Here is a 25,052-nt window from a genome sequence, read left to right on the forward strand (position 1 = left end):
AGTCCTGAATATTTATTGGAAGGACTGATGCTGAATATGAAGCTCCAACACTTTGGCCACCTGATGCGAAGAGCTGACTCATTGGAATAGACCCTGATACTGAGAAAGATTGAGAGCAGGAGGGGAAGGAGGTGATAGAGGATGAGATGTTTGGATGGTATCATTGACCTAATGGACATGAGTTTGAGCAAACTCTGGGAGATAGTGAAGGACACGGAAGCCTGGCGTGCTGCAGTTCATGGGGTCGTAAAGAGTTGTAACATGACGTATCGACTAAACAGCAATAACATTTGTCTAATAGAGGTAACAAATTTGTGCCAGGTCTTGCTCTCCTTTGTTAGACAAGAAAAGGAACCACTAGGGTTCTTTTAGGGAGCATAATCCATGGGGCTCTATCCATCATTGTTACCCTTCAAAGAAGCGGAAAATGCCACTTGCTGAAATGCACTGATATATTTTATCTTTAGATCTGCCCATATAGGGAGTACTTTCTCCCAGTCTGCATTCATTCTTGGTAACGTCCTACCTTGCAATAGAGAAATGTGGCCACTAAGCGTAATCAGCTCCACACCATTTTGATTGTGATTGTTCTTGTGTTTTTCTTAAATGATCTTGTTAGGTAGTTAGAATAGAGAAAAGGAGTCCAAAATGGCAGTGGCTAAAAGACAAGGAAGGGAAAAGCCCGCGAAAATAGAACAAAGGAAGATCAAAGGAAGGTCTGAGGACAGGAGTGAAAACTTCAGGTAGAACAGCTCCTGGCTAAGCCCAATTTGCACAGGGCAGGCCCAGGGGGAAGAAAAAACACAGAAAAAGAGGAGCCAATGGCTCTACCTCCACCCCCGCCCCGCTCTCTGGGGCGTTCTTCTCTTCACATCTTTGGGTCAGCATGCCCTCACGCTTCGAGGATGGATTTTCTTGCTATTATCTAAATAAAAGAGCTGTAACACTGAGCTGTAACACTGATTTGTCTAAGAGCTATAACACGGTCTGTCTAAGACCCGAGAGCTGTGACGCGCCGAGAGCTTTAATGTCTGTCGCTCCAAATCTTTGTTGTGATGAGACAGAACTGAGGAGCATACACTCGCCTGACAATCTCATGTGCGTTCTCTGCATCAGTCGGCTTCAGGCCAGGAAGGCAGAACCCAGTCTAAATATTATAAAAGGGAAGAATCTAATATAGAGGATTGGTTACACAGGTGATAAAAGAGCTGAGAAGCTGGAAGGGACAGTAGCCAATCAGAGATTAGAAATTGCAGCAATCCACTGTCATCTCTGGGCTTCCCAGGTGGCTTAGTGATAAAGAATCCTTCTGCCAGTACAGGAGATGCAGGAAACGCAGGTTCTATCCCTGGGTTTGAAAGATCCCCTGGAGAAGGAAATGGCAACCTCCTCCAGTATTCTTGCCTGGGAAATCCCATGGACAGAGGAGCCTGGCAGGCTACAGTCCATGGGATCACAAAGAGTGAACACGATTGAGCGACTAAGCATGTGTGCACACAGGCACCATCGTCTCTAGGATGAAGGGTCAGAGGGAGGAGGCAAGGGGTCTGAGTCTAAGGTAGAAGCTCTCAGATGGGATCTGGAAACGGACACCTGCCTCCATTGGCTGAATCTAGGTGTAAACCAAGAGACATGGAAGTCTGGGATGCACCCTGCAGGGGCCAGGCCAGTCCTGCAGAGCAAAGCAGAGGCTAGATGTGGGAGGTACCTGAGGGAAAACGGTCTGGTCTCTTAAAGTGAGACTAAGCCCCAAACAGTCACACACGTGACCTCAAACAAAACAACTACAAGAAGAACAAAAGCTTTTTGTAAATCAACATTGCATAGAAAATTCACAAAAGAATCAGCCTTCGGTGTAAACATCAGCTTCTCCCTTTGGTAGCTATGTGACATTGGGTGCATTTTTTTAATCTCCAAATCCCAGTGGTAAACAAGGATAATTACAGTACATTTCTCAAAAAATGTCATGAGATATTGTGGGAAAAAGTCCAGACTTGAAGTATGGCTTTTCACATTTACTTAAAATACGTAGGCAGGAAGAAATAAGGGCCCTCGAGTTGAGCTGGGGGACTTTTCCACCTCTGTTCTTGACATATCCATCTTACTGGTTCTCTTTTAGGTATAAATGAGAGCATTTATACATAATACCTAGTGCATAATACTTGATCCAATAGTACAGGTGTTTATACATAAATAAAAGGAATTTTAGATATAAAAACAATTTATAAATATGATATCCTCCACCTCCCCCACAGCTTCCAGAAAATACTTTGGAATCCAGAGGAAAAGCATTCGCAAGTAAACAAACTTCAAAAGGCTATTTCATTTGAAAAGACATTCAAACGAACATTTTGAAAATCAGGGGAGTTGCAGTAAATGAGGTCAGATATACATTTGAAAAGAAATTCAAATATCCCTTTAGAAAGCAGGAGTCACTGGCTCAGTTCAGAACAAAGGGAAGCCAGACCTTGAGGTTGGTAAGAGGTCCCGAGGATTGTTCTAAGATGGAAAACTGAAAGGGTAGTTTGGGTTGGTTAAGTGTTACATGAAGCTCTGAATTGTTTAGGGGCTGATTTTAATATCAGAGGATTATATAAGATAATGAAAAAACACACTTAGCACAAGGACTGGAATGGAAAGAAGTGTTTAAAAAATACTAAACAGAATCAAGATCCTTGTGTGTATGCTCGCGCATGCACACACATGCACAGACATGCATACTCATGCACATGTAATTTTAGTGTAGGTTGTTGGCTTTTCTTCTCTGGAGCTTTTCTTTCCTGGATCTGTCTAAAATGATAGGAGAACTGGGGCAGTAGGGGGAGGAGGAAGGAAATGGGCAGATTAAAAAAAATTGGCAGCCCAGTACCATGACATATTTTATGCAGTAATCAGTTGAAGGTGTGAGACAAACGGGATTTGTTTGTTTTTAAACTTTAATAATTAAAAAGCCAACGTTTGCTAATAATTCTCACACATTAGAGCTATTCAAGTCTGTGCACACACAGATGTCACTTATTTGCATGCTAGGCATTTCAAAGAGTGGGTGTGGGGATGTCACATATACCTAATTCACCTAAGGTCATATGTTGCATCTGGAAAACCATCCATGTGTCCGTGGATGTTGTTTGTGATGTATGTTTCAGGCACCAGGCTGGAATGCCTACATGTCACTTACAAAAATAGCTTTGGAGAATGATTCTGGTGACTTTTTCTCATCACGTTCCCTTTTTTAAGATATCTCTGAGCTCAGAGTGGTCTAGACTCATTTTCCTTTTTCCCCCCCCTTTGGCTGTGCCATGCAAAACACGTAGAATATTAGCTCCTGACCAGGAACTGAACCTATGTCCCCTGCAGTGCCCCCTATTCCCTAACCACCAGGGAATTTCCTAAATTTGTTTTCTTGGCCAAGATCCTGCAAGATCTTCCAGGGAGCTAGCTAGCGTACTCTCTTTACTGAAGGAGGATGAGGTGGAAAGGGACTAGAGATATTTAAGCCATCCTGTGATCAGCAGGTAAATCCTTCCTTGAGAGTTTTCTCCCCTTTGGGTAGCCCAGGACCCCCAAGCCCATCCCCAAGCTCCTATCAGACCAACCAGTGGCTAAAGTCAATGCAAGGTCTATTTCTTGGTCATGAATGAAGACTAGAACATATGGGCTTGGAGCTCACAGGGGTCTTGGATGCCCATCAACGCTTGACAGGCTTAGCTGTAGGAACCCAAGACAAACAGCTACCATAAAAGTGAGCCTGTTATTTTCATTGATTCATGTACTGTTTTTCAAGCAAAAAAAAAAAAAATCCTTTCTCCGAGGATGTTACCGTTGGGTACACATCATCTAGGTTGGCTTAAGAGCCCCAAGAAACTCAGTGCTCAATGTGGAAAGTGGAAAGACTGATTGAGAAAAGAAAGAGGAAATTGCAAATGCCAGAATTTTGGCCAAAGAAAGGAGATTTTGGACAATATGGTGAAAGAATCTTGAAATGAGAGAAACCAGCTTTAAATCCCAGTTTGATTCATACCATTCATCCCCTTGGATGGCTTGTGCCATCTCAGACAAGTCTCTTGATCTTCCCTGCCTCAGTTTCCTCATCTGTCACACGTGAATAATCATAGAACTGGTGCTGCCAACCTCCCTGGGGTCCAGTGAGGATTTGAACCTGTTTTGTAAACTTGAAAGTATGGCTACAATAAAAGAGATCATTATCTTGTAATTAGTATTATTAGGCATTGTTCCTCCCCAAGCTCTTTTCATTGTAGTCAGAGAGATAAGACAACCCGTGAAACCATTAGAGAACTGCACAAGATGATATCTAAAAATTGCAGGATTGTTTGGTGGTCATTGTATGGAGGGAAAAGATCTAGAAGTATATTCGTGGAAACCTTCAAGGAAGTGGTGATCCTTGAAGTGGCCTGGGAAGTGGGAAATGGTTGGGATGAAAAGTTTAAAGTGATAGAAATTATTGTTGCTGAACAACTTTCTCAAAGGGTGATGGTCAGGGGACCATCCCAGGGGACTCTTGGGCTACTTCCGTGATGGTCAGTCTTACAAACATACCCACCTCTACCTGACCTTGCATGTCCCAGGGGATTCTAGGAGAGTTTCCAGGAGGATCAATTTTCTTTAATTTATCCTGTGGTTATTTGACGGGTGGCCGAAACTGGTGAAATAATGTTGACCATAATGTTTAAGTTTTTTCTCTTCCTCCACATATGACTTCTAGCAAGTCATTCCCTTATCTGAAGCCTGTTAAATTTTTCTATAATTGTGTTTTGACTTTGGAAGGCTTCTGTGGAATATTAAAAGAGGCAATGGATGTAAATGAACTTTCACACCTGAAAAGGTTTCACTGCTCTGGGAAAGATTTATTTTCTCAAAGCGAGTATAAGTCTCTCCAATGCTGAGATAGTGAATTTTTTTAGTTCCCCAGTTCCCCAGCCCTGGACTTTGCACCCAGCAGCCACCCAAAATAGCTTAGGGATAGATATTGAGTGCAGATAACTTATTTAAGAGAAAAGTCTTTCCAGATGTCCTGTAGGTAGGGAAGCTTGAGGTGGTGAAGACAGTTAAGAGGGTTTGGGAGTGGAAATTCCATGCTGTGTTCAGTTGTGATACAAGCAAGCCCTGAGGACTCCTGCCAGATTCAGTCTCAGTGCAATTCCAGCAGTTTTGGGTTCACCAGAACACTGCTGAAAAATGTGGTAAATCTAACAACAGAAATATATGGGTTATCTTTGATACAGAAGACATGATTCTCACTAGTCACAAATGAAGAAGCCCCCCCAAAGTTATGATCCAATCTGAAGATAAGACATCCTTCCTCTTCCATTATCTTTTGACAGGAAATTCCTAAAGTCTCACTTTTAATTATCCCCAAGTCATTTATTTATTCTTTTCCTTCCAGCAAATATTATTGCATGCTTGCTCTATGCCAGGCTCTGGGCCAGGTGCAGTAGATTTCATGATAATTAAAATTGACCATGTCCTTGCCTTCCAGTAATTTATATTCTAAGGGAGGGACAGAGATAACACTGAACAGATACTTAATATTTCAGGTGACTAAAGGGTTTGGTGGTTAGATAGGACCACCAACTCAATGGACATGAGTTTGAGCAAACCCTGGGAGATGGTGGAGGGCAGAGAAGCCCGGCGTTCTACAGTCCATGAGGTCACAAAGAGTTGGACATGACTTAGCAATTGAAGAAAAAGTGTTTCAAAAGAAATAAATGAAAGCATTTCAGGCTTACAAGTTATTTTAGAACACATAGTTCAGGGAACTTCCATGAGGCAGTGGCAGTTGAGCTGAGAGCTACAGGATAAGAAGGGAAGAGTGAGTTGAAGAATTTGGGAGTGAAGTGCATAGACAGAAAGAGGATAGCATGTGCAAAGGCACTGAGACAGCAAAGGGTTTAGAATGTTTAAAGAACTCGAAAAAGCCAGTGTGGCTGAAGAGGGAGAATAGTGTGAAGATATGGAGGTGAGAGGGGAGTAGTGGGGCCAGATCACCTTGGAAACTTGGAGGCCTTCTTGGAGGTATGGATTCTGTTCCATATCTAAGGGGAAGCCATTTGAGGGTTTTAGGTAAAGAAACCATACAGAGTTCAGGTTGGGAGCTTCTCCTTTGGGTTTCCACCTTCCCCTGTAAGTCCCCTATCATAATGCTCATAGGCACTCAGTGTCACTGCTTGGTTTCCCCTCTGTCCCCAAGCCCTCACCCACTAGAATGTGAGTTTCTTGAGGATGACGGCTGTGACCCTGGCCACTGAATCTCTAGCAACTAGTCCAGTGCCTGACATTCACTCTTCTCAAGAAATATTTATTGAATTGAATCAAATTTGAAAAGCTAAAAAGGCTGAGCAGACAGATGGCAAATATTGAAGGAGTCATTTGCACAGGGTTCAAGGCAGAAGCCTATCACTTCTAGTTGGGTAGTCAGGGAAGGCTGCCTGGGAGAAGGGGCCTTGAGTCAGTGATCTGAAGGATTACTAAACAGAGTCAGGGGAGGGGAAGCTAGGGCAAATGAAGCCATGTGTCCAAAGACTGCCAGCCTCTTAAAGAATTAATACTGTGAGTGTTAATTTCACCAACCTTCCAAAGCTAAGTGGATCGGAAATACACACAACTGATAATTGTGGGAGAGCAGGACCAACACAAGCTCTTTCTCACATGTAGTTTCACCCTTTGGGTTCATACAATGGACTGTGTAAGCCCTAAGGGAGTTAGAACAGTCTCCCTTTCCATCAGCTGGTAAATTTCGTGCTCAGCCATGACAGCAAAACCTCCGACTAGTCCCATCCCTCAAAACATCCCAATATTTCTTGATAGACACTTCTGTTGTCTTATGTGCAATAGAATTGTAATCACCTGTATTTAAAACTAATGGATTTGAAATAACCTGCAGGCTTCCACTTTAATGAGAGTTAGATTAATGAAAAAGGACCTTTTGCCTCAGATTGCATGACAACATTTTCAAATTACATTCCTGGAACAGAGAATTCACTTATTCAGAGTAATTGGATGCTGACTTGGGTTAATACGTACAATGTCCTTAAATGAAAATGTTCTATTGTAAGTGGAACTGTATGATACCTGAGGCTTTCTCAATAGATTTGGTTGGACTCTGAGTTAATTATACTGCATGCTATTTTTTGAATGAATTCAAGCATGAATTCTACACGGTAGAGATTGGGATAATTATATTCAATTCTGCTTGGTGCCCCGCTGAAAGAATTGACCTTTTAGATAAAACGAGTCTCCCGAGCAAGAAACCTGAAGAAAGTCTGCACAAAGCCGGCAGATGCAAGAGCAGAGAAAGTCTTAAGTACTAGGGGGGATGGGGACTGGGGGGGGTTGGAGGCAGGCTCAAGGAACAGTAGCATCAGTGAGATTGATTTTTTTGTCACTGGAAAGTATTTCTGTTTTGTAGCTTGTTTTGTATCCTTGGTACATAAAGGTATAATTTAAAACCATTGATTTTACTAAGCTGTTTTCTCATCAGTAACATGGCTAAAAAGTAGCAGCATGAAGAATGAGAAGCCAGCAAAAAAGCAATATCTGGCAAATCTCTGGCTGTGAGGCCCCCAGGAATGAGCTGGGGGTGGGGGTGGGGGTGAGTGGGGCTAACGCCATCCTGAGCACTGTGTCCTGAGGCTAAGAGTGTGGGCTTAGAGGTCAGACTGCATGGGTTTGAAGCCTGGTTCTACTGCACACTAACTGTGTGACTTTAGACTAGGTGCTCATCTTCTCTGTGCCTCAGTCTCCTCATCTGCCAAATAGGTGAACCTCATGGGGCTGCGGTGAGGATTAAATGACTGTATAGCCCTTTGCATGGCATGACTATCCAGTAACTGTTAGCTGCCTTCGTAAATATTACTCCTCTTGGTCATAAAATCTCTCTCTTTTCCCAGGATGATGAAAGAAAGGCAACCCATTAAGAGGATTAAACCTATCCGGAGGGTTAAGAATATTCCTCTTCTTGGGGAGAGGAGGAAACTAAGGAGCCAGGTCTTCTGGACACGGTGTGTCAGAGGTGTTCTGTCTCCTTGGCCCAAGCTTGCCTTCGGTCAGTAAGATGCCCCCTTATTCCAAGTGTAGGAACAGGCAACGTCACATACTGGATCAGTCTTTAAGCAAGTCCTGCACCCTGACCACCACTGGGAGTAGAAAGATGACTCAGTCCTTCAATCTGACTCTTGAAATGTTGGTGAAACACTACTGACAGCATGTCCACCCCGTCCCTCTCTCCCAGCAAAGTTCTGCTGCTCCTTTCTGTCCTCACCTAAAGCTTCCTGCTGAAGATACACCTCTCCCATACCGTCCGTATTTGTGTCTTGTGGTGGCTATAACAAATTGCCACAAACTCGGTGGCTGAAAACAAAGCCAATGTGTCCTCTCACAGTTCTGGAGACCAGAAGTCTAAAATCAGCACCGCTAGTTATAATCAAGTTGTTGGGCTCTATCCTTCCAGAGACTTTGGGAAGCTGTTCTTTAACCCATGCAACTGCTGATGGCTGTGGGCATTCCCGGACTTTTGGCTGCATCAATCCAACCTCTGCCTCCATCAACACATTGCAGAAGAGTGTCCTCTTATTTGATCCATGTCAAATCTCCCTCTGCCCGTCTCTTATAAGGACATCTGTAATATTACATAGGGTCCACCAGGAAAACCTGGAATAATCTCCTCATTATTAAGGTAAGCATTGAGACAACTGACTTGATGGGGGCTTCACAGCCCTACCTCTGTCCACCCTTTTTTTCCAAAGGGTCAATTTTCTAACCACTTCTGTGGTGCTACTCAGAAAGATTCTGAGTTCTCATCACCTCCGCTGGTAACATGTGTGGTTTAGAGTAGCAGAAGCCTGGATTTCCTTAGGGGAAGCTTCTCCTGTGGAAAGAAATGTACTTCTGTCCATGTGGTATAAACAGGGCTGACTCCCCAAAGTTATACCTTGAAAACACACCTTTTTTAAAAACTTGCTAGTGACTTAGTAAGTCTTGGTGAGAATAAATGGTGACTGATGTGGGATCCAGCACAGCCAATCAGAGCGCTTTATTCCCCTGGTCCGGGGTGAGTGCTTCTAGGAAGAGCATGTGGTCCAAGTCACAGTGAGACTCGGGCCTGGACTTAGGCAAGAACTATGAGAAGAGGAGGGCCTCTGTTTGTCTCTGATGGACTTCAAGTCCTACAGATGTTGGGTGCTACCACGTGAGGGATTTGCCTGAAAATGGAGCCAACCAGAAGAAAGAAGAACCAAAACAGGGAGGAGAAATCTAATATCTACTGACCGACTTTGAAAACTGGATCCAGCCATACCTGAAACTTCCGTTTTGCTTGACTTTTTCATATCATGAACCGTGTATTACCCTCTTTTGCTTAAGTTAGTCTGAAATGAGTCTCTGTCACTTACAATTCAGAGCATTCTCACATTTGCCATGCAGCTTCCATGTACGAGTTGACTGCTTGAGTCTGAGCGGGAGACTCACTCAATACCATGTGCAGCTCTGTGTTGAGTGTGCTGTTTGGGCCTGACACACTAAAAGAATAAGGCTCTGTTCTTCTTGTAGGTTCTTCCTTTAAATTGGTTGGGGGAGTGGGGCAAGGACCCTGGAACCAAGTGAAGTCATGCTTCTAGCCTTATCTATTTTAGGATTTTTCCCTTATGGCTTTATCAGATTGCTTATTCTGACCTTCAGATATTTTCCTTTTGTATGTGAGATAGCCAGTCTGACCTTAGCTCTCTTAAGACAGTTAGATTTTTCCTCTGTATGTCTGAGTATTCAACTTTGAAATAATCTCTCTGATTGACTGAAGTCAGTAAAGTCTTCACTTATAGCCTAAAGAGGGCTGACTTTGGCCTGGAGAAGCTTGGGATCCATGAGGATATATGTCTTCCTTCTCTGCTACTGTCAGACAAACATAAGCCATGCGGTTCTCTTTGTCTTTTAGGAGAGTCAGAACTGCCTTAGGATATACTGGGGCCTCTGGTGGGAAGCAGGGGTGCTTTATGGGAAAAACTCGGAATCTTAGATTCTCTCTCCAGTTCTGACCACTGACCTTGACCTTCTGACTTCAGGTAATCACCTCACCTTTGGGGAGGCTTTATTCCTTTCTCAAATGAACAATTTGAACTTGATTATGTTTGGCGTGTGTGTCTTATTGTTCCCATGTCCTTGCCACACACTTCTCATATATTCTTTCTTATTGAACCTAAACAAAGATTCAGAATCCTTCTTAACCCTGTACTAGATGATCTTTAAGTTTCTCCTAAACCTTTACATTACAGTAAGTCCCCTACATACAAAGGAGTTCCGTTCTGAGAGAGCATTTGTAAGTCCAATTTGTTCGCAAGTCCAACAAAGTTAGCCTAGGTACCCAACTAACACAATTGGCTATATAGTACTGTACTATAATGGGTTGATAATACTTTTCACATAAATAATACATAAAAAACAAACACAAAAAATAAAGAAAAAAATGTTTTATCTTACAATACAGTACCTTGAAAAGTATAGTAGTACAGTACAACAGCTGGCATACGGGGGTGGGCATTGAGTGAACAGGCAAGAAGAGTTACTAACTGGAGGCGGGAGAGGAGGTGGGAGATGGTAGAGCTGAAGGACTGTCAGCAATAGGAGACATAGGGCAAGCTGCAATTTCACTCAATCCTGACATTGATGGCACAGGTTCTAGTTTCTTGCTGAATTCAATTCTATCTACCCTCTTTTTAAAAAAAAAAATAATAATTCACTAATTTATTTATTGGCTGTGCTGGGTCTTCGTTGCTGCACAGGCTTTTCTCTAGTTGTGGCAAGCAGGGGCTACTCTCTAGCTACGGTGAGAGGGCCTCTCACTACAGTGGCCTCTCCCACTGCAGAGCACTGGGCTCCAGGGCGTGTGGATTTCAGTAGTTGCGGCTCGATGGCTCAGTAGTTGCAGTTTCCAGGCTCTAGAGCACAGGCTCAATAGTTGCGACACATGGTCTTAGCTGCTTCACAGCATGTGGGGTCTTCCGGATCAGGGATCAAACCCATGTCTCCTGCACTGGCAGTTGGACTCTCACCACCAAGCCACCAGGGAAGCCCCTTTATCTACCCTCTTGAGAAAACAATCAAGTGATGTTTGGGTAGTATCACATTCGCATCTTTGAAAGTTCACAACTTGAAGGCTTGTATGTCAGGGACTTACTGTATATGATCCTAAGGCTTCTGGGCCATGAAACTGACTTTCCACTAGATGTAATTTTTGAATCTTAATGTGGAAACTTTCTCCCTTCTCATCAGGGATGGAGCCCTTGCGTCCTCTCTCCAGATCTGGGAGTGCCAGCAGCATGCCTCAGTCCTTCTTAACAGCAGAAGGAACATGTTCCCATTACTCTGGAGAGATTTGGAGACAAAATGACTCCAGCAATTAATCCCATTACGCAGTTAATATAACCGGTTGGATTTATGTGTAAAGGAGCAATATTTGTAACTGAAAATTTTTTCATTGTTTCTCTTTCCTTCCAAAGGTTCCAGTCCCTTAAATTTGTACATTATCTGTGACTGATATATCATTTATCTAGAGAATACAGTTGTCATTCACTTCATTTAATTAGCTTATGGATTCTAAATTATCTGCTACCATAAAATGTGATTTTATACTGCAGATTAGAAAGGTTTTCAGAAATTTAATATGCCACTTTTAATTGGTGAAAAGTACCCTAAAGGATTCATAATATTTTTTACTGCATTTGCATTTAGGCTCAAGAGAGGGAGATTGAAGATGTTTAGGAAGAAATGGGATTTGGGTCAGTGAGATGGGTGATGATTTATTTGGAATAAGGCAAATCTGGAGAGATGGAGTCGTAAATATAGCCATCAGAGGACTGCGTTTGAACAGTGAGACCAGTGAGTGATAATGGAATATCTTCTGGTTTTCATATCCCAGTTAGTCATTTTGATGGGCTCACAATGTATTTATGGCATATGGTTCCAAGTTTGCAGCCATGACTAAGAACAGTGAATTTTCTGCTCTGTGTTTCCAACCATTAAATCCATAAACTTCTGTGTGTATGGTATTACCACACCTTCCCTAAATACATTCTTGGCCTTATTGATGCCCCGCTTGGTTGTACAGCTGGGCAGCTGTTTGTTCGGCAAAAGCAAATGGCTCTTTTTGATCCTTAGACTATGGAAATGGCATACATGGTGAGGTTACGGTCGTAATAATGAGGCCAGGTTATTGGGAACAACTTCAAGGATTTCTATGCTCATCCGTCTTAATGTGCTGCTAATAAAAGTTTATAAAACATGACAATGGGCATAAAACGTCTAGAGCCTGAAAGAGAAGATTTGGAAAGAATCAAAGGTCAGGAAATGCGGGTGACCCGGTGAGGCCTCCACTCCCCTCCCCGCAGGACCCTCCCTCTCTCAGGAACCATGTACTGATCACCCTGTAAAATCAACAAGGTACAGAGCTGATGCTCACACTATTGTCGACCTTTGTGGTTAGGAACTGAAGGTCTCTGTTAGAGCAAATGTGGAGCTATGATGGACTCCTAGCACTTTCAGAGTTATTAATTTTATTGGTTGAGTCTGACTATGAGAAACTGATTCAAATCTGAAAAAGACAAAAGAGGGGACTTTGGTATCGGGGTGGGGAAAGGGAGTCAGACTTGAGAAGGCCAAGCAGGAGTGGGAGCCTGGAAGAGGGGAGGGGAAGTGTGGATAATAATAATCCTATTATCATATAGATCATAACATCACGATCCTGGTGATAATGAATCAATCATACTAACACAAAACACCTACATTTTATCAAATCCCTGCAATATGCCAGGCACTGCGCTGGGTCTTAATTCTGTCAGTTCCCAAATCCTAAGAGGTAAGACATAAAACAGTGCCCATTGTGCAGGGTTTAGAGACACACAGTGTTTTACCTGCCACATCACAGTTTACAGATTTAGAATTTATATGCAAATCCATCTGCTTTTGAGGCCAGTTGGCTACCAAGAATTCCAGAGTGCTGGGAAGGGAGAACCCTTTTTCAAGGCATCTTGTTCAGGCACGTTGCTTCCAGGGGCAGCCTGGATTTTCCAGGTCTCTTCTACCCTGACGGGCACCTCTTCCTCAGAGCAGGATCCAACTCGGCAAGAGGGATGCAGAAGGGAAGATAGACTCTGCCTCCAGGGACTTAATATTCTAGCTCCCTTGCTTCTCTTCCTCTAGAATATACCCACCTTTTTTTCCTTTTTTAGAAAATTCATTTTATTGAAGTATGGTTGATTAACAATGTCGTGTTAGTTTCAGGTGTACAGCAAAGTGATTCAGCTATATACCTATATATATATATATATATATATAACTGAATATATATGTATTTGTATATATACTTCTTTGTCACATTCTTTTTCATTATGGTTTATTATTGGATATAGTTCCCTGGGCTATACAGTAGGACCCTGTTGTTTATCTATTCTACATAAATGGTTTGCGTCTGCTAGTCCCAAATTCCCGGTCCATCCCTACCCTACACCCCCTTTCCCGCCCTTTGTTTTCAGTTTTTACATGTAGAATGTGGAATCTCTGTGACCAACTTTCTTTGCCAATTTTAAAATACTTTTACCTCTTCTAATAAAAAATAAGGCTCGTTTTAGAAAAAATAAGAAAAATAGGTGAGCAAAGGAAAGAAAGGATAATTCTTAATCCCACCACAAAAATGTAGAAAACAACGATTTGCATGAGTGTATGTGTGTGTGTGTATGTATGCATGTGGATAAATGCCGATAAATTGGTTGCTTCTGCATTTGACAAGAGGGGAATTATGCCGTGTGGTGGTTTCAGTCTCCACCTCTCTGAACATCAGATTTCTCACCTATAAAATGAGACAAATAAAAGTGCCTTCTTTATATAATTTTTGTGAGGATTGAATGAAGGAAGCTAGTTAAAATTTTAGCAGAGGGGCTACATGAAATAGTGCTCAGTGAATATTATCTGCATCATTAATCTCATTATTAAAATTATAATAGGAACAGGCTTCCCAGGTGACACAGTGGTAAACAATCCACCTGCCAATGCAGGAGATGCAAGAGACATGGATTTGATCCCTGGGTCAGGAAGATACCCAGAAGCAGAAAATGGGAACCTGCTCCAATATTCTTGCCTGGAAAATTCCATGGACAGAGGAGCCTAGCGGGCTACAGTCTACGGGGTCACAAAGAGTTGGACACGACTGAGCAAGTGAGCACACAGCTGAACATGCATAATAGGAACACCCTTCAGTGCTGTTATGTATTCTTGCATGGCATCACTTTAAGACAATTTTATTATTTCTCATGATGCAAGTAAATACATCGTTGTTGTTCAGTCGCTAAGTCATGTCTGACTCTTGGCGACCCCATGGACTATAGCACGCCAGGCTCCTCTGTCTTCCACTATCTCCCGGAGTTTGCTCAAATTCATGTCCATTGAGTCAACGGTGCTATTTAACTATCTCATCCTTTGCCACCCCCTTCTCCTTTTGCCTTCAATCTTTCCCAGGATAAGGGTCTTTTCCAATGAGTTGGTTCTTCGCATCAGGTGGCCAAAGTATTGGAGCCTTAGCTTCAGCATCAGTCCTTCCAATGAATATTCAGGGTTGATTCCCTTTAGGATTGATTGGTTTGATCTCCTTGCATTCCAAGAACTCTTGAGAACTTCTCCAGCACCACAATTGGAAAGCATCAATTCTTTGGTGCTCAGCCTTCTTTATGGTAAATATGCTTATTTATCAGAGAAGGCAATGGCACCCTACTCCAGTACTGTTGCCTGGAAAATCCCATGGATGGAGGAGCCTGGTGGGCTGCAGTCCATGGGGTCGCCAAGAGTTGGACACAACTGAGTGACTTCACTTTCACTTTTCACTTTCATGCATTGGAGAAGGAAATGGCAACCCACTCCAGTGTTCTTGTCTGGAGAATCCCAGGGATGGGGGAGCTTGGTAGGCTGCTATCTATGGAGTCACACAGAGTCGGACACGACTGAAGTGACTTAGCAGCAGCAGCATGCTTATTTATGAAAATAGAGACAAACAACATGATAAACAATAAAGCTGTCCCTGGGACTTCCCTGGTGGTCCAGTGGCTAAGACTTGAGCTCCCAATGAGCTCCCCATGCAGGGGATCTGCGTCTGATCCCTGGTCAAGGAGCTAGATCCCACATGCCACAAATAAGCATCTGCGTGCCTCAACTAAGAGCGGGTGCAGCCAAATAAAAAGTATTAGAAAAATAAAGCCATCCCTAGTCCAACTGATCAAAAGATAGCTACTGTTAAATTTGAGTATACATATTTCCAACCTTATTTTATTATCTCATATGAGAGAGTTTTCTACACACACAAAATACCAATAGCTAAATAGTATTCCATAGACTAGATTTAATGGTCTACCAAGCCAATTCCTTATTGTAGACATTTAGGTTGTTTCTAAATTTTTGCTTTTGTAAACAGTGTTGCAATGAACAGCTGTGGCATCACCGGATCTCTGGGTCTTATTAAAATGTGATTGGGATTTCAGGGTCGAACAGTTTGCAGATTTTTTTTCCTTTTTTTTTGGCTGAGTCGAACAGCTGGCTGGACCTCAGTTCCCTGACCAGAGACTGAACCCGGGCCACTGCAGTGAATGCCTGGAATCCTAACCATTAGGCCACCAGGGAGCTTGCTGAGTTTGCAGATTTTTAAGACTCTCAGTGAATGGTGCCCACAGGCTCTTGGGAGCTGTTGTACAGCAAGTAAGCTGAATGGTCAGGCCACCTAAGATAGCTGTTCTCTTGCTCTCTGTTCATCCCCTGCTTGACCAGTTCCAGCCTCACCTACACCTTATCCACATGACTCACCTCCCCTCTTAATCACACAGCCTAATTAGTAAGTGCCTGCATACTGGCTCCTGCCCCCGCTAGTGGTTGTTTCAATCCTCAGATCGGAACTATCTCCATGATGATAGTTTATCAAAGGGACAGAGAGGGATATGCCCCTCTATTTGTTTCCCTGGCAACTGACGAACCAACCTGACTTCAGTTCACCCTGTAACTGGTAACCTCCCTCTCCCCGTGGGAGTGAAGACTACTGCCCAGTCCCGCCTGCCATCTGACATGGTGGTGGGGTGTCACTCCAGGACCTTGCTTCAGACGTGTAAGATCCTCCAACCCATTAAACCACTGATGTCTCTATTGCTGACACTGGACTCTTTCTTTGGCCTCGAGGATGGGCAAGTAGAGGGTTTACAGGCTTACAGCCCAACATAAAGCAATCCTGTTAGTGCCTGGAGGCAGGGTTCCTTCTACTGCTCCACAACAAAATTTGAATCCCAGCCTAGTGACTGTACTATGCATTGTACTTCTAGGCCACCCGTCCTTGTGGTCAGTTGAAGAATAATCAGCAAACGCCTACTCCCTTTTGTGTGTGTGTTAGTCTAAGGATAGCAGAGGGCATACTTAAATAAATGATTAGGATCAACAATGGAAAGGTAAACAGAATCATAATTTATGAGCAGTCCCATTGTTCTCTCCTGACTTGAATTCTATAATCATAAAGCCGCCATTATCATCCATTCAATTCGACAGACCCTTACTGACCAGCTACTTTGTACAAGGCTGAGAGAAGGGCATGAAAAATAACACCGAATATTTGTTCAGTGTTCACACTTGACAAAGTGCTTTCATATGCTTTGGGGAGAAAAAAAAAACCCTGAGCCAGGACTCAGGAGACCTGATTTCTAGAGTCACCTCTGCCACTTAATTGAAGTTTGACCTCAGGCTGAATCTCTCTGCTCCTTGTGTAAATATGAGGCTAAGAATCCATGCCTTTTCTATCTTAGATGGTTACTGTGCGATATTCGTATGAGGTTTTGTATTGTTCCATAGATTTGCAGATTTCAGCAAATTTTAAAAATGGACTGTATATGAATACTGAATATTTTTATATTAGACCTAAGCTGAAAAAGACCTTAGAGATTGTTTAGGGCAGTGACTTTTCCAGCTGTGTTCTGGGGGGGGGGCCCAAGGTGCTATGGACCGCCCTGAGGACCAAGGGGAAGGTGAGCAGGAAGGGCTTGGGTTCCTGCCCCCCACCTTCACTTTAGGCTCTGGAGCCAGACTGCTGATATGTGTCTCTAGAAAAGTTATTTAGACCCCTTTGGGCTTTCTATCTGTGATATGGACACATGGGTCACTGTGAAACTTAAGTTCATCAGTATACAGTGTTCAGAATCTTGGAAGGCACATAACAAATATTGCTGTTAATTCTACGGTCCACCCTGGATTTCTTCCTAGGGTCAGATTTCACTGAAAATAATGTTTGAAAAATTGTCAGCTTCTGTAATGTCTTTATTTTGCAAATGGAAAGTTTACAGGGCAAGGAAGCCCGTGTTTGTATGAGAATCTGCCAAACACACACACACACATGCACATGCGTCATCAACATCACCAGCATCACAGTCCTCCACCCATAAACTGAAGCACATCACACTCTCACCTGCTGGTGGACATTGTGAAGACTGACTGTGGGGTATTTCTGGGGCTTGGGTGCTTTCTCACCCAATCATCCCATCCACAGATCCAACAGCCAAGCTCTCCTAATCGAGAGACTAATATTCTCAGTCACAGCACTAGTGTTTCCAAATTTCCAACAGACCTGAATCTTTGGGATCTCATTTCAGAAATTGGAATCACCCAAATCATGTTATTCTTAAAATATTTTTAACCATGGATGTCTAAAAATATTGTTTGATAAGTAAGTAGTTTAATAGTATTTATAAAGAGTGGTACAAGAAATTTATAAAGAATATTTGAGGATTGGGGAGCAGGACTATGGCAGATGCTGGAGCAAGGCTGAGGGATGTTGAACACCTCCCCCCACCTTGGACCCTTCAATACCCCCTACAGGCGGGTTCTGGCCCCACTGCCCTGGCAGACCATGGGTGTGAAAGCTTGTTTTTGTGTTTTTAAAAAGAATATTTGCAAATATTCATGGACTGGAAAGGGCCAGTGAACACTATTGGGTAATATTTGAACAGTGTAACATTCAGATCTCCTAGCAAGGGTAAAAGCATCACACAGAATCAAGAAATTGCGAAAGGACTTATTTTGCTTCTAATTTCTTAGAATTCTGCTCATATGATTTGAATAAAGAATAGAATGTGTATAACATTAATATTTATTTTAGTTTCAAGAATGACAACACCATTAAGCAGCACGTATGTGTGCATGCTGAGTTGCTTTTGTCAAGTTTGACTCTTCGCTACCCTGTGGACCATAGCCCACCAGGCTCCTCTGTCCATGGGATTCTCCAGGCAAGAATACTGGAGTGGGTTGCAATTATCTCCTCCAGGGGATCTTCCCCACCCAGGCATTGAATCTAGTCTCTTATGTCTCCTGCATTAGCAAAGGAGTTCTTTACCCATTAATACCAACTGGGAAGCCCATTAAACAGCATACAAGGTCACAAACACAACCACCAGCAAGACTAACCCAGAAAATAAGAACGCTTTTCCTACCTGCTCTCATCCTTAACCTTCAACTCCATGTGACAGAGTTTCCTGCTCTGGCTTTTCAAGTGACATCAGCGGATTCCTTCAAATGAGTAACGTCTACGTAGTGATTGCTGAGCTTCAATTCTCCCAGGAGAACTAGAATACTTTTTCTCATTTTCCCAATCTTCTGGCTGAATTTTTCTCAAGAGTTGGCAAAACATATATTTCCTGAAAAATAGTAGAAAATGGAACATAAACATGGGAGACATGAAGTCAAGCAAAGTGAGATTCCAGGTCATGTGATCGACAGGGAACACAGATGCTCTCAGTGTTTGGAGAGGAAGAGGTTGTTGGGAGTCAGTGTGGCTTCTTGGAGGAGGTGGTCACTGAGCTGGATTTGCAGATTCTGTGTGTGTGCTAAGTTGCTTCAGTTATTGCCAACTCTTCGCGACTCCATGGACTGCCAGGCTGCCAGGCTCCTCTGTCCATGGGATTCTTCAAACTAGAATACTGGAGTAGGTTGCCATGCCCTCCTCCAGTGGATCTTCCCAACCCAGGAACTGAACCCTTTTGTCTCTTATGTCTCTCACATTGGCAGGCGGGTTCTTTACCACTAGCACCACCTGGGAAGCCCTGCAGGATCTGTAGGACTTGAAAAGAGGAGAGTAGAGAAGAAGCGTCCCAAGGGGAGGAGCAACCTGGCAAAGAAGGGAGGGGGGTAAGCCTCAGGGAAGTGTGCATTTCAGGGAAGAAGAGAAGCAGATCAGAGAGGACCCCAGAAGCCATGTATTAATATCCTGAGGATAGCATTGGGTCGTGTTTTTTTCCCCTTGGTTTATTGATTTTTATTAGGATTTTAAAATTATAAAAGTAGCACATGGGAGAAAATTCATATAATTCAGAAGGGTAGGTACAGGGTAAGAAAGAGAAGAGCCCCCCCATTTCCCAGGCCTGCAATCCTGATCAGTGTTCCCTTTGAATCTTGTGTATATACGTGTAGTAAATGAGCACCCTTTTCTGTTTTGAACAAATGAAGTCACACCGAAAAATTGTTATCATTTGCGCTAATAAAAGATGAAACTTAGGACTTCCCTGGTGACACAGTGGAAAGGAATCTGCCTGCCGGTGCAGGGGACATGGTTCGATCCCTGGTCCAGGAAGATCCCACATGCCAAGAAGCAACTAAGTCCATGCACCACAACTACTGAGCTCATGAGCTTAGAGCCTGTGCTCCATAACAAGAGAAGCCACCACAATGAAGAATAGCCTCTTCTCACCACTACTAGAGAAAGGCTGAGTGTGGCAACAAAGATCCAATACAGCCAAAAATGAAATAAAAATTAAAAAAATAATAGATGAAGCTTATATTTTAAAATATGTAGAACTTTTTCTGTTTCAGTACAGATAGCTCCTCACTCTGATATGTAACAGTTCCATGGTATGTTCATTGTATGGATATGCCATAAATGGTTTACCACCCTTCTCAGTGCCGTCGCTCAGTCGTGTCCGACTCTTTGCGACCCCATGAACTGCAGCATCCTAGGCCTCCCTGTCCATCACCAACTCCCAGAGCCTACCAAACTAATGTCCACTGAGTCAGTGATGCCATCCAACCATCTCATCCTCTGTCATCCCATTCTCCTCCTGCCCTCAGTCTTTCCCAGCATTAGGGTCTTTTCCAATGAGTCAGCTCTGTGCATCAGGTGACCAAAGTATTGGAGTTTCAGCTTCAACATCAGTCCTTCCAATGAACACCCAGGACTGATCTCCTTTAGGATGGACTGGTTGGATCTCTTTGCAGTCCAAGGGACTCTCAAGAGTCTTCTCCAACACCACAGTTCAAAAGCATCAATTCTTCAGCGCTCAGTTTTCTTTATAGTCCAACTCTCACATCCATACATGACTACTGGAAAAAACCATAGCCTTGACTAGATGGACCTAGCTGTAGCAGATTGACATTTCCATCCATAGTGGGTGAGAATGTTTCTTTGTATCCATGGGAAGCACACTGGTTAAGAGGCAAGGCTCTGGAATTTGGTCAGCCTGAAATGAATCATGGGTTTGCCATCTCTTTACTGAAGAACCTTGGGAAAGTTATTTAGAGAAGCCCTTTGTATCTCTGTGTGTGCATTTGAAAACAGGGGTACACGTGGGACCTATATCCTAAGGTGGTAGTTATAGTATGAAATGAGCTGATGATCTATGTGAATGCTTAATCAGTGCTGTGCAGTCTGTAAGATCGTGAACACATATATCCTTCTGCAGTAGATTGCTCATGCCCGGACCGTGTATCTCTTTCCCCTTCTCATCTCCTTGTGTGCTGCAGCCCCCAAGTTTCTTTGCCACAGGCTTTGCTGGCTGCCCGGGGATGCTTCTCTTGCATGTCTCCCCGGGGATGCCCATTGCTGGCCAGCTGGGCTGCAGAATTAATGACCACTCCATCTCTGGGCAACTGTTGGCTGGTACCTGATGGCAGTGGGGTGTAGGTCTCCCACCTCTCAGATGAGGTCACTCTGAGTGCTCCCCTCTCCCTCCACACACCACCCTCCACCCCTCCCGCCTTGACTTCCTCAGTGACATTGAACTCCAGTCACCAGGATGACTCGATCAATTTCCTCCTGACCCCTCCCCTCTCCCAGGTCCTCTGCTCCCAAGCATCCCTTCCAAATCCTGATGTGTGTGTGTGTGTGTGCATGCGTGCACGTGCGCAAGCTCAGTCATATCCAACTATTTGTGACTCCATGAACTGTAGCCCCCCCAGCTCCTCTGTCCATGGAATTCTCCAGGCAAGAATATTGGAGAGGGTTGTCATTTCCTTCTCCGTGGGATCTTCCCAACCCAGGGATCGAACCCACATCTCCTGTGTCTCCTGCATTGGCGGGTGGATTCTTTACAGCCTAAGCCATCAGGGCTTCCCGGGATCCCTCCCAAATCAATTATTTGTACCCATACACTTTCTGCGGGTCTGCTTCTGGGAGGTCCAAATTAAAACACATTTTAAACCTTTTAAATCTATGTTTTAAAAGATAACTAAATGCTCTTATTTTTATTTCTCTAATGGAGAGTGAGAGTAACCTTTTTTCATATGCCATTGGCCAAATACTTTACTTTTCCCTGCTATCTGCCTGTTCTTGTACTTTGCTCATGTATCTATTGGATTGTTTGCCTTTTCCTTATTGATTTGTAAGAGCTCTTTGTAAATAATAAAAATTAGCCCTTTGTCTATTATGCGATGCTGTTGCCCACATTGCCACTCAGCTTCTGACTTTGGTTAGGACTTCTTTTTTCTCATTTTGACCATACAGAAGTTTAAATTTTTTAATATAATCAACAAGAAGATCAGATTTAAAATAACTGCTTCTTTCCATCCATTTACTGCTTTGGTTTTAGCTCTGCCCATAAAAGAGTCAAGTCTGATGGAAAGTACACCCAAGCAAGAAGGAACCTTGTCAAGCCCTCTTCTATATATAGATAACTTACTATATATATTTATACAGTAATAAATTATGATAAAAATTATATATATAATTATAGCTAATAAATTTTACATATATTATACACATAGTCAAGCTTTAGCATTAGTTTCTAATCTTTCCTCTCTGGAATATATCCATGTATGACTGCAGAATTCTCTGTTCTGTGTGGATTTCTTTCTCATTTCAAAAACCAACTTTTATAGCACCAACTTTTATGGCCTGGGTAGAAGTCCCTTGCTCTATTTAACATCCATCACAGAGAATTCTTGATTTTTCAGTATGTAACTTCTGAGAGTTAAGTATTGAGAATTATCATCTTCATGTCTAAAGTTCCATCAGTCTCTCTTATTTATATCTTAGGGTTTTAGGGGTTTTTGCCCCCTTTTGTCTCCATTGCATCCTGAAGAATGCCTGCAGCCTGGATTTGGGCTGTTTGCAGTGTCCAGGCCCGCCTTGCTCTGATTTAGCTGTGACAAGGGGGTTGGCTAGACTCCAGGGGTGGGGGACGAGTGCTAGCACACTCAGGCGGTGTGCACGTGAGTGGCTGCACACAGATGCACCGTGCAACTTCAGGTGGAAAGTGCGACACGGCTTCTCTCCTCCTCCCTCTGCTCCTCTGTTAGTGTCCCCCTCAGCTGCAGACACTTGGTGCAGGGGTGTTGTTTTTAACCATATCCTGATCACTGAAGTGCCATGGGGACTCCAAACATTTTTTTCACTTATCTAGGTCACCAAATGATACCAAGAAGTAGAAAAGTATTTCTTTCTGTTCCTTAACAGTGGTATATTTAAAATAGATAATCAGGATTTCCCTGGCGGTCCAGTGGTTAAGACTCCAGGCTTCCAATGCAGGGGGTGGAGTTCCATCTTTAATCGGGGAACTAAACATGTGCTGCATGTTTAGCCAAAAAGTAAACATTTAATGAATAAATAAAATAGATAACCAACAAGGACCTACTGTGTAACACAGGGAAGTCTGTGCCATGTTCTGTAATAACCTAAATGGGAAAATAATCTAAAAAAGAATAGATCCATGTATGTGTGTAACTGAATCACTTGAAACTAACACAACAATGCTAATCAACTATTCTCCAATACAAAATAAAAATTAAAAAAAAAAAAAAACACATACACTGTCCAGCTCGTTCCCACCTCAGGGCATGTCTATCTCTTCTCCTTTCCTTATTTAAATCTCTGCTCTGATATTTCTTCTGAGTGGCCACCTTGCCCATCTCATCTAAAGAAACCCCCTCTCCCACCTACCTTGAGTATCACCTTTCCACGTTATGGTTTTGCAAAGCCCTGATGTCCAGCTAGAGTTGTGTTATTCATTGGCTTGCTCGCTTGTGGTCTCCCAGCTAGAATGTACCCTTCATGAAGGAGGAGACGTGGTCCTGGATCCCCAGCCCCTGATGGACACACAGTAGGTGCTCCACACGGTTGTCAGCAAGACTGCTGCCTTGAAAGGAGGGATCCAGAACATGCAGGGTTGGAAACCGGTACTGGCCTCTCAGGTGGGGGCGGTTTGGGCCCTTCTCCTTGGCTGCATGGTTGGTCACCTCACCTGGGGAATAGATGTCTCTCCGTCTTCAAAGAGGACTGGGGACTTTGCCTAAATTTTGTCCAGGGTGTCATTTGGGTTCAAGATCCCGGGAGGGATATAACTAACCCTGTGTGGTCTAGCTGAATCTGGAGCCTGTTCTAGGAAGTGGAGCTGGAAGGACAACTCAGAACAGAAAGGATGGAGGGCCATCGGGAGGAGAGAACAGAGCCTGAAACAGCGCTGTCGGGAAAAGGTGAAGGTCTTCCTCTCGGTAAGGGTCTCAGAGGCCCAGGAGGAAGGGTGCATGGCCTCAGAGAAAACGGCAAAGCTTCCCAATGCACGGGTCAGTCCACATAGGGCCAGGAGACGGCTTGCAGAGCTTAAAGAGGATCAGCTCATGGTTAGAATATACTAGGTCAAATGCAGCTTGGAGAGATCAAGGGCATTGTGTCATTTTCAGCCTCTCCCTCGGTGCCACTCTCTCTGTTTCTCTGTCTCTCTCTTTCTCTGCCTTCATCCTGTCTGTCTGTCCATCTGTCTTATTACCCTTGCTCTTGATCTCTCTTTTATGCTCTCTGTGGGTTTTAAAATGTCTATCTCTCTCTCTCCTTCCAAGACCCTTTTACGAGGAATGTGTGAACGGATGGTTTTGCATGCAAGCTCATCAGCGGTCATTTACGCGGATTCCATAAAAACTTCCTGCAACCAAATCAAATGAAAACCAACCCATAAACTGGGTAGAACAAAAGGGCTCTTTGGACTTGAAAAGGTTAGAGAAGACTGCAGGGGCTGCTCACACGGTTCGATCGTGTTCGAAGCTGGGGTTTTAATTTAGTTTTCCTATTTACCCCATAGAAGTTCCTCACTGCTCAGCTGCTAATGCATTTCCAACTGAAATTTTGTAAATTATATTGGGAAACATTCTCAGCTAGAATAGATTGTGCAAGCTCTAGTAATGGCTTCCCGCTGCTGCTTCTAGCAATATGGGCCTCTTCTGGAGCAATGTGTGTGTGGATGCACGTCTTGAAGAATCCTCTCCACTTTATCCGCTTGTCTGGCGGCTCTGTGCTCCCCGTGCCCGGCTACAGGCCAATTCAGACTTTGCATCAGCTTTAAAAGCTGGCACTTCCCCTGCCATCTTGCCAGCACATCCCCTAAATGCTTCATGTCCATCTTTAATGAAATCACTTCCCCTACAATCCTATGAAAGAATGACATAGCTCTGTCCATGCCATTCCTCTGCCCTAAAGATGCCTGCAAAGGGACTTCCTTGATGGTCCAGTGGTTAGGACTCCATGCTTCCAATGTAGCGGGCACAGGTTCAATCCCTGGTCAGGGAACTAAGATCCCACATGCCTCACAGTACTGCAAAAAAGGTAAAAAAAAAAAAAGAAGACACCTACAGAATAAAATCTATGGTAAATTATTCACCTCTTTGGAGGGTGATTTGGTATCATTTACTGGGATTTAAATTGCTTATATCATTTGTTCTAATAATTCTACTTTTAATAATTATTTCTACAGAAATACTGGGACAGAGGTGTAAAGATA

At 43.3% G+C, this 25,052-nt stretch overlaps 1 non-coding gene across 1 annotated transcript; it reads left to right on the top strand.

Moving 5' to 3' along the window:
• The first annotated feature begins 24,768 nt into the window (after positions 1 to 24,768).
• Positions 24,769 to 24,841, top strand: TRNAG-UCC (transfer RNA glycine (anticodon UCC)). The gene has a single exon. It is a non-coding gene; the product is annotated as a tRNA-Gly (tRNA).
• Positions 24,842 to 25,052: the final 211 nt, after the last annotated feature.

The sequence above is a fragment of the Giraffa tippelskirchi genome, chromosome 7 (genome assembly GCF_054371585.1).
Source record: "Giraffa tippelskirchi isolate mGirTip1 chromosome 7, T2T-mGirTip1v1.2.pri, whole genome shotgun sequence".
NCBI classification, from domain to species: domain Eukaryota; kingdom Metazoa; phylum Chordata; class Mammalia; order Artiodactyla; family Giraffidae; genus Giraffa; species Giraffa tippelskirchi.